This window comes from Danio rerio, chromosome 12 (genome assembly GCF_049306965.1).
Source record: "Danio rerio strain Tuebingen ecotype United States chromosome 12, GRCz12tu, whole genome shotgun sequence".
NCBI classification, from domain to species: domain Eukaryota; kingdom Metazoa; phylum Chordata; class Actinopteri; order Cypriniformes; family Danionidae; genus Danio; species Danio rerio.
Genome location: NC_133187.1, coordinates 19,338,553 through 19,348,972, shown reverse-complemented (window position 1 = coordinate 19,348,972; position 10,420 = coordinate 19,338,553). Strand labels below are relative to the sequence as shown.

General features: G+C 33.4%; 1 long non-coding RNA gene and 1 other non-coding gene across 2 annotated transcripts; one reads left to right on the top strand and one right to left on the bottom strand.

The window, feature by feature from the left end:
* Positions 1 to 279: 279 nt before the first annotated feature.
* On the bottom strand, positions 280 to 403 carry dre-mir-338-2 (microRNA 338-2). Its single transcript, NR_045235.1, has one exon. It is a non-coding gene; the product is annotated as a microRNA 338-2 (primary transcript).
* Positions 352 to 6,277, top strand: LOC137496810 (uncharacterized). Its single transcript, XR_011017410.2, has 3 exons — positions 352 to 615; positions 859 to 1,337; positions 5,203 to 6,277. It is a non-coding gene; the product is annotated as an uncharacterized lncRNA (long non-coding RNA).
* The last annotated feature ends 4,143 nt before the right edge of the window (positions 6,278 to 10,420 follow it).

Here is a 10,420-nt window from a genome sequence, read left to right as displayed (position 1 = left end):
AATTGTTGCAAATAAATTTGCAACAATTAAAAAAAATCTTTTTCACATTGTCATTATGAGGTGTTGTGTGTAGAATTTTGAGAAAATAAATTAATATAATCCATTTTGAAATAAGACTGTAAAATAAAAAATGTGGAAAAAGTGAAGCACTATGAATACTTTCCTGATGCACTGTATACCTAGGTATATCCAGATTTTCATTATATGGCACCTTTAATCTTTTTTAATTGTCTGTGCTTCAAAACTAGAGAATCTCAATCTCTGAATAAACACACACACATATACACAGGATGCCCAAAGTGCTCCTCTGGCAACAAAATCACTGATGCTGGAGTTTCCTTCAACACACTCATTCAGCATCAGGATATTGTTCTCAGCAGGCACCAGAAACACACACACACACACACACAGTCCCATCAAGCCAAGCGTGGGGAGGAGCGAACATGCAGCTGGTGCTTCCATCACACACATTCCAAGTAGGTACACGGAGCTTCACGTTTCTTCATGGAGAATTTCATACACTTCATCATAGTTTTCCTCCAAGCTTCTGAAACTGAAGACCCAACAGCTATTAAAACGAGAGTGAGAACGCCGCTATAGGAGCAGATTTATGAGGTATTACTTCTAAACAAGTGGTTAATATATGTTTCTTTTGTGATTTATAGGAGATTGTGATCACTTGATTGATTCAAAGTGTAATACAACCTAAGTTTAACTTTTAAAGTGTAATACATTTGAGTACAAGTCTTTGTGAAATGTGACACAATAAAACACCAGACTCAGCTCTCGGCTCATGTTTCGCTGTCAGTGAAAAGCTCTTCTCTGTCATAGCTTTATTTTTTCATAAATCACCAACAGGAATGTGCTCATCCTGAAAGAAGTCTCTACACTGTGGCAACAGACCTTGTAGGGGTCCCGAAGCCTAGCACACTGCCAAAAAGGGAGGAGGGACACTATTTTAGGTGAATTTGTGCTGATCTTCCCACCGATCGACTGGTAACACTTCACAAAAAAAAGGGGCCCAGAACCTCACGCTATCCTTTTACACTCCAAGAGCAGAATCATCATATCCCTCAAACAGATGATAAGTGACACCAAACAATCCATGAGAGCGGTGTAATTGGATGCCTTTGGGCTTATTCTGAGCATGCAAATCAGAGCCAGTGGCGCTGAGAGTTACATGCCCCACTACAACAGCAGCTCCATTCGTCTGGTGCCCCGCGGCATTCTGGGTAGGGGACAAAAATGAAACGTCAGCCTTGGCTGTTGTAGCCTTTTTTGGGAAAGTCGGGAAGTGCCTCGTACAGCAGCTCTGGTGTACAGACGGTCTGAATAGTGTGAGTAATTCAAGATGGATTTGTAAACACAAATACATTACCACCTCCTGCTTAAATTAAAACGCTGCCTTACGTTGCCTCTTTGATTTATGTGCACAAAAATTGGTTCAAAGACCAGCCAGTGAAATTTAGGTTTAATTATATTTTTTAAAATCTGCATGGAAATTTTGAATTGCCAAATTTTTTATGAAAAACTAAATTATTTTACATAAATAATTTTATGACACACACACAATTTCTCTAACATAATCAATACAGTACAAAGCAAATTCAATCGCCTTAATTATTTAAGATCCTGAATAATCAACTAATTCATTTATTTTATTTTATTTATTTATATATAGTATTATTATTTTTATTTTTTCAATTTTATTTATTTATTTATTTTAGTATTATTATTCATTTATTGTATTTATTTATATATTTTTAGTATCATTATTATTAATTTATCCAGTTATTTATTCATTTATTTATTTATTTATTTATTATTATTTTTTTCTTTACTTTTTGGATAAATATGGACAAACCCAGCACTAAATGAATTGACAAGTGACTTTTTTTTAACTTAGTGATTAAGTTTATTTAGCATTTTAGAGTGATTACATTCATGTCATCGTGTTTTCAGTTTGTTATTCCTTTGAATTTATTTTCTTGCATAAAAAACTGCTAATTATTTATAATAATGTAAAATCATATTCTATTTTAGAAATACTATAATGTATTTGGTATTGGGTTTTGATATATTTTAAGGCATTTGAGGAGGTTTTTTTATTTACATATTTATTTTGAATATTTTAGATTTTTTATATATGTTTATAAATTTTATATATATTATATTTGTGTTTTAGTTTTCTTTTTTAGTTTGAAGTAAACTTGAACTTGAGTTACTTAAAGCATTGTTGTTTTTGTCAGTCATTTTCATTCTTGTCATTTGATTTTTAGATTTTTATTGATTGATTTTTGAGCATCTACAGTTAAAGTATTATTAGCCCTCCTGTTTATTTCGTCCCCAGTTTTCTATTTAACGGAGAGAAGATTTATTCAACACACTTCTAAACATAATAGTTTTAATATCTAATTTCTATTAGCTGAATTTTTAAAATATTTCCATGATGACAGTACATAATATTTGACTAGATATTTTTCATGATACAGCTTAAAGTGACAGTTAAAGGCTTAACTATGTGAACTAGGCAGAATAGGGTAATTAGGCAAATCATTGTATATCAAAGGGGCTAATAATTTTGACCTTTAAATATTTTTTACAAAATTAAAAGCTGCTTTTATTCTAGAAACAAATAAGACTTTCTACAGAAAAAAATAAGGATAATCAGACATAATGTGAACATTTGTTGTATTATTATTATTATTTATTTATTTATTTATTTATTTTTAAGAAAAGAAAATTCAAAGAGGGGGGCTAATAAATCAGACTTATTTTAATCATTTAATTTTTTCTTACTTTTTTAAATAAATTATTTCAGTAGTAGTACTTCACTTTAGAATGAAACAAAAATAAAACATTTATTATTGATTTATTCTTTTTTTTTTAGTATATTTTATTACAGCCAATGTTTATTTTATACCAAGTAACATTTCTTTCTTGTAATGGTTTAAAGTTTAGTTATTGATAATATCCCTATCTGATGGTGGTCTGATCTGACACAAGGTGTGAACTACTGAACAGTTTAAATTAGACTGGTACAGCAGATTGGCTGGTAGCCATGTTACAGATATCTGGAACAGAGAGGCCAGCTGAGGCAAAGCCACTTGCTTGACATGACTGAGAATGCAGATTTAGGAACATTTTCTCTGACACTAACTTACCAGTGGTCAAAAAAACAAATATTGTATGCTCTAATATTTAAGATTTATACTTTTTGCACATGCAAAATTTATACATAAAATAAATTGTGTTTAAATTGTATGTGTTTTATTATAATAAAAAAACACCCAAACAAGCTTTAAAAGTAGTTTGAAGGATATGTAATATGTTGGTCATGTAAATAAATATGAAACTTTTTATAGATATATGTTTTTGATAAAGACTCCCCCTAGTGGATCCTGAAGTGAACTGTCTTCTCAAAGATTTCCATTACACTTCACCTTCTCTATCCCTTTGACAGAAGACCAAGAAAACAATCTATTTTATATTATTGATATATTTATAAATGTAATTCTGAAAATGAATCAGACATAAAATTTATTTTACAGATTTAAAAAAAAAATGCTTTCTTATTTGTCGGCTTTCCATCCTTAATCTAATCCTGTATAGCAGCTATATAAGGGCAGGGATGTTCAGTAGATTTTGCTATATGCTGTGTCACTATAATTTAAAAATAAAAAAGCTCCGTCAGTCCCGGCAGTCTGCCTGCCTTTGCCCCGCAGTTGTGGATCAGGTTTAGTTGTGCTGCTGTGAGGACATACTGTACAGGGAAGATGATTTCATTTTTATAGTTCGATTCTATACATCAGTTACATTTACATATATATTCAGAAAGACTAATGCAAGATGTGCATATGTTGAGCCATACTGTAGGTTTTACGCTAACGAAATGAGATAAGAGAAGGTAAACACAGAGAACACCTGCTAAAGAAATTGAACACTTAAGTTCCCCAGTTATTTTGGAAGGCACCCAGAAATCATTAAAATCGAATGGATCCCCTTACTTTGTCTGTTGTGAGAGTTTCGTTTTTAATATATTCATTCTATTGCATGATATAATGCTGATCTCATTAGTTTCATTTAATCTGCTGTATATGATACAAAATAAAATCCAATAAAAATATATATATATTGTACAATACAAATAAATTGATTCCTTTAAAATAAAAATAAACTGAGGCAGTACTTTGTTATTTTAAGATCAATAAAATACTATTATATATTACTTTTATTTTCTTATCATCTTGAATTATATGAAATTTTCAAGCTTTTTTTGTCATTTTACTTTTATTTTACTGTATAGAAGTGTCTTCTAAAATATTTACTCAAATATTATTTATTGTCATCATGGCAAAGATAAACTAAATCACTTTTTAGAAATGAGTTATTAAAATTATTAAAAACACACACACACACACACACACACACACACACACACACACACACACACACACACACACACACATATAAATATTAAATGCTTACTTAAATACTTAATTGTGTTTTCTTATATTAATGCAATAAATTATAAATGTACAAAAATAGGTACATTCCGATATATATATATATATATATATATATATATATATATATATATATATATATATATATATATATATATATATAATATTTTTTTACATTTTTTTTCAGCCTCTTTAAACTAAATTCCATATTAAATGTATTATTTTATACATGAAGAGTTTAGATGCAAAAATGAAAATAAATTTATATATATGTGTATATATATATATATATATATATATATATATATATATATATATATATATATATATATATATATATATATATATATATATATTTAGTATATTTAATAATCTCTTTTTAGGAGACCAAACCCATCAGCATGTTCGGTTTTGAGACAACAGCGTTAATTCATACACCGACACACTCTCAGAAATAATGGTAAGCAAGCTGTCACTTGGGTGGTACCTTGGCAAAAGGTACACATTTTTAATTAAAGGGTCAATATTGGTACCTCAAAAGTATACATTAGTACCTTAACATTTTAAAAGAAACACTTTTGTACTTGTTATATGTACCTTAAGGTATTAATATGGACCTTTTAGGTACACATTTGCACCTTTTCAAAAGATACCACCCCAGCTCGCAAACTTTTATTTTTGAAAGTGCACGTATGTCTTGCTTCTAATGTTTAACTTGTCTTCTCTGTGTTTACAGGCTTGAGTTTATGCAGAGAAAAGTGTCATCTTTTTTTAGTCTAGGCAGACGTCTCACTTACTGGAGCACTGAACCTGCCACATGAGACCTGTACAAGGCTGACAACATGTATGTGATCTCAAAATAGAGAAAGGAAAAAACATTTATAAAATGCCATAAAAAATGTGATGCCTGGTTTGCATCTTGTGTCATTGCTGTATGGTGCCATTCTGCTAAGTGTGAAGTCCATCCAAGAGATACTGTCATACTCATAAAACCAGAGCCAGGACTCAGGGAAACCCCAAAGACACTGTACAAGCACAGGGACGATTGCAGACTTGTAACGCAACTGGCATCCCTGCTCCTGTTGCAGACGCACTGCATTTCAGGCCAAAACTCACTCAGTGAAAGAGCCTTGCCTACTTGGGAGACACATCCACACAAATGAAGCTCAAGTCACAAATGGCTGTGGACATGCACATGCAGTTTAGTAGGTTAGCACAGTTAGCATTATGCTAAACATTGTGGCATTCTTTGAAATGGTCAAGAATAAAATGGAGAGCATTTCTCCACTAAACATCTTTTCTCATGATGCTTTGTGGTTGCAGTCTGTTTTGAGTTAGTAATAATGATGTTAATATTGTTCTTCGGCTTACCTGTGTGTTTAGCTAAGCCCTGCTAGAAAAAAAGCTTAAAGTCACTCATTGGCTGTTAAGCCTGTTTTTGCATTGGGGTATCATGATTTTACAGTATACAATATATAATACTATATTAGAAAACTTTAATTTAATATAGAATTGTTTATTTTAATTAGTCTAAAAACTGATCCAAGACAATTAAATTTATGAAATATTATGGGGTATTTTAAAGAACTAAGATGTCATAGTGTAAATACTATCTCAAGCACTTCACTTACTTTTTAGAGAACGTTAAGGAAGATTTTGAAGAAGGAATTTTCTTTTATTCATGCTTAAATATGAGCAGAACAACAGAGCATCTCAACTTTGGTTTCTTTTCTTTTCTTTTTTTTTTAAGCGGAGAAATTCAAAATACATTGGAAAAAATTCATTTAAATTTTAAGATTAAAATGTTTGCCAAAATAGGTGTTTGTTTACTGTGTTTTCTTCTTTTTTGTGTACATTTACAAAAATATAGAAAATATATACTGCACATATATGACATCAAACAAGTTTGGATTTTACATATTCAAATTTTACATATTTTAATATATACCCTAGTAGCAAAGAATTCTGGCCCAGATTTGGCAAAAAGCTGGCACAGCAGGCATTTATCCGGCACTGGCATACAGCATGTGGGCCAAACATGGCCCGGGTTTGGCAGAGGTGGCACCGTTTTTAAGGCGGCACACAAGATTTGGGCCAGATGAAAAACGTAGTATTTGACCCAGATTTAAAAATTTGATAAGTGGGCCATGTGAGTTTGGCCAGTCTTGACCCAAATTTAAAATACACTAAAATAATTTTTGAGTAAAGAAAAAAAATTCTACCAATCAGGTCACTTTGAGAAAAAGCGTGCCCATAGTGTGCCTAAAGCGCATCACTCCATGGGTTTATCAATTTCATTGCAATCGTGACACACCAACCTATCTGGCCCAGTTCAGGCCCAGTTATGAGTTATTAACTTGACTGAGACTTGGCCCAGATATGGTCCGTGTTTGGCCCTTGAGTGGAAGCCATATTTGGTCCAGTCATGTACCGTAATTCACTGCGGCATGTGGGCCAAACAAAACCTGATTGTGTGGGCCAGAGCTGGGCCAGAGAAATTTTGCTATGTGGGTATTACATGTCATTTATGCAACATATATTTTAAATTACTGCAAAAATTCCATATACAAACACACACACACACACAAACACACACACACACACACACACACACACACACACACACACACACACACACACACACACACACACACACACACACATTTCAACCACTGGAATTACAAATATGTATGATTTCAATGGCCCACCTGTGGCCCATGCACTTTCTCAGATCTGGCCCAGATGCAGCTCATGCACTTTCTCAGATCTGGCTCAGATGTGGCCCATGCACTTTCTCAGATCTTCTCAGATCTGGCCCAGCTGCCACCCATGCACTTTCTCAGATCTGGCCCAGATGCACCTCATGCACTTTCTCAAATCTGGCTCAGATGTGGCCCCTGCACTTTCTCAGAGATTCTGCTCATGCACTTTCTCAGATCTGGCCCAGATGCGGCCCATGCACTTTCTTAGATCTGGCCCAAACGCTGCCCATGCACGTTCTTAGATCTGGCCCAGATCGGGTTCAGTTGTGGCTGACTTTAGGGCTTACATCTACACTTGGTGCTGTATAAATCACAGTAAAAAGAAAGAAAGCAGATAAACTGATAAATAATATATAACTGGGACCAAAGAACCAAAAGTCACACGCTTGCAAGAACATCCATTTAGTAAATGTTGACATTTGTTCAGTACTGATCTAGACCTTTAGATTTTGTGGATTTATCTAAATACTTTGAGAAACAGGACATTTATTATCCTCATCAGTCTGAGTACTTATATAAATACCTGAACTTTATTTAATATTATGAAGAATGGAACAATAATAATCTTTATCTATCTGAATAATGATTCATAACATCCGCTTAATGATGACAGATCACTCTGTCAATTTGGGAAAACCATCACAAACATCTGGCAGAACCACACAGTCAGGCCTGTATTTCATGTTAGCATGTCATTGGGAAAGACTTGGAGCTCCTGCGGGGGCTTTTCTAATTTTCAGCGTTATGAAAACAACTGCTCACAAGCTTTGTTGGAGACAAGACAGAAGTGTCCAGCTCTGTGAAGTGACACATGAGTGGTGTTACACAACTGATCTTGGCCATGTCATTGTGGAGGTCCAGGACACTCGCTGGCCCCTCGCCACTTTTACAGGACCCCAAGAGGCATATCAACCATCAGCACAAGGGGAATTCGCAGCCTGGCAAGATATGCTCCTCAATTAGCGCCTTCATGTACTTCACGGAAGTCAATGGGCACATGACTCACGTGCAGTGATGGGATTGGAGGGACAGGTGTTGCGTAAGGCATCGTTTCGTTTGCGTGTAAATCACACGGGTGAGGAAGAATGCCCAAATGTGCTCTAAATGTGTTTGTTTTGTGGCCGCCTTCAGATTTATGGCTAATGATGTGATCTGGGCTGAGGTCGCCTGGTGGTGTCCATACATGCACACACAAACATTCCAACCTACACTTGGTGTTGAGTGATTAATGTTGGGGAAGGGGAGGAGCAGGAACTGAAACCGAGGCAGCCGTCTTGGCTAAATCTGAAAGTCCCATCGGCATGCTTCCATCACAGCTGGTCAGCTGGAAATAGATAGAGATGCAACTGAAGCCGAGAGATAGGGAACAGCGCAATCTCTGCCCACATTTGAGAAAGACACGATCAGCCATAATTAGGGCCAGCATTTGAAAGACATTCTCATCACAAGAATTCCTTCATTGTAATTGCCTAAAGCTTTGATGACAATGCTGTTGGCGGATTCGGTGCAAACGATGATACATCAAACGAGCTGTAAATCTATCAAGCAAGGCTTAGTGAGAAATCTCAGCCTGTTACTGAGAAGCTTGGCTTGGAAAAAAGCGTCTCAAAATAAAACAGGGCGTGTTCCAGACATGTAATGATTTAAATACAGTAATTGCTGCACATTGCTAACTTATCAGCTTATTAATCATTTCTTTTAACTACACCCTTGACAAATGTAAGAAGTATTTATTAAACAACCACAGGTATGAGCAAATGAATGCACACATGCAAAGTGCACAACTTAACCTCATGATTTGAAGAGACTTTTCATCGAAAAAGCTTTTTTCCCCAAATCTGAAGTTTTTCCGTTCATCTACAAAACAAAAAAGAAGGTACTTGGGGGAAAAAAATATTGTTTTGTTTATACAATGAAAACCAATGATGAGAACATCATCGAACATCTCTGACTGTCATTATACTAAAAAAATATGTATAATTTTTGCAATCTATTTCTGCAAGGTTACATTCATAAAGTATTTACACTGTAAAAATGAAGTAGCAAAAATACAAAAAGTATGTTTTACAGAAAAGTACTTCAGTTTTTCTACTTTAAAAAATATATATATTTTAATTTAATTGGCTAATTATTTGGGATTTGTTAACATCTACAAGCTATTTTTAGAAAAAGGCGGTCTACACCATATTCTGCAAGCCCGATTTAATAAGCAAACATTACTATTTTAACTATTGTCATAAAAGTTTGGAAGTTACGATTTGGAAACTTCTAATTTCCTAACACTACCTCTCATTGGTGGAAGAGCAAAGCGTACTAAAATGTACGAATGAGATTTTACAAATTAGCCACTAAATCAAAAATGTACAAATTTTATATTTTATTATTAGTGTCTTTTTGAATAGTCATAGTTAGGGCCAGACAGAATCTGAGAATATATTTTGCTATTTCTGCACAAAATATTGTTAAAAATCTGGGGATTTATGCTGAATAATTTTGAGAGTATCGTAACTAAAAACTTGATATGTAAATTAAAATAAAAAATAAATTCAATAAAAAATAATACACTTTTAACTTTCAATGTTTACAATGTAATCTAATTAGATCCATTTATTTGGTAAACAAAGCAAGTCTCTCATATGTCTACCACTTATCTACTAAAAGACAGAAAATTATTACTTTACAAAATGTATTTGAAGTGAATCATATGAACATTTTCATATAAGTCAGTAATAATTTTAAAATTAATTTTAAAACTAAATAAATCTAAATGTACACACATTTACACACAACTAAATAAATAGACTCAATGGTGGGCTACAAATCTGCAACATCTGCAAATTTCTAAAGGTGCAGATTCCGAGTGGGCCTAGTCAAAGCACAGAAAACCGTGAGGAAGTAAGAAAAAAGTTATAAAGCAGAAAACAGTCAAATAACCTCTCTTGTAGACTATTATTATAATATACATATAACAATAATTGTATTGTAAAGTAATCCACATTTTGTGGTTTTCACTGTCTGTGGGTTCGACAAATGTATTCGTAAATCCACAAATGTTCCAATAAATCTCAAAAATATGAGATGCATAAAAAATAAGAAAGCACTGCATTAAATCACATAAAAGAACAAAAACAACACACTCTAAAACATATGTAAAATGTGTTTTTATCTAGACACACTAACAAATAGACATGT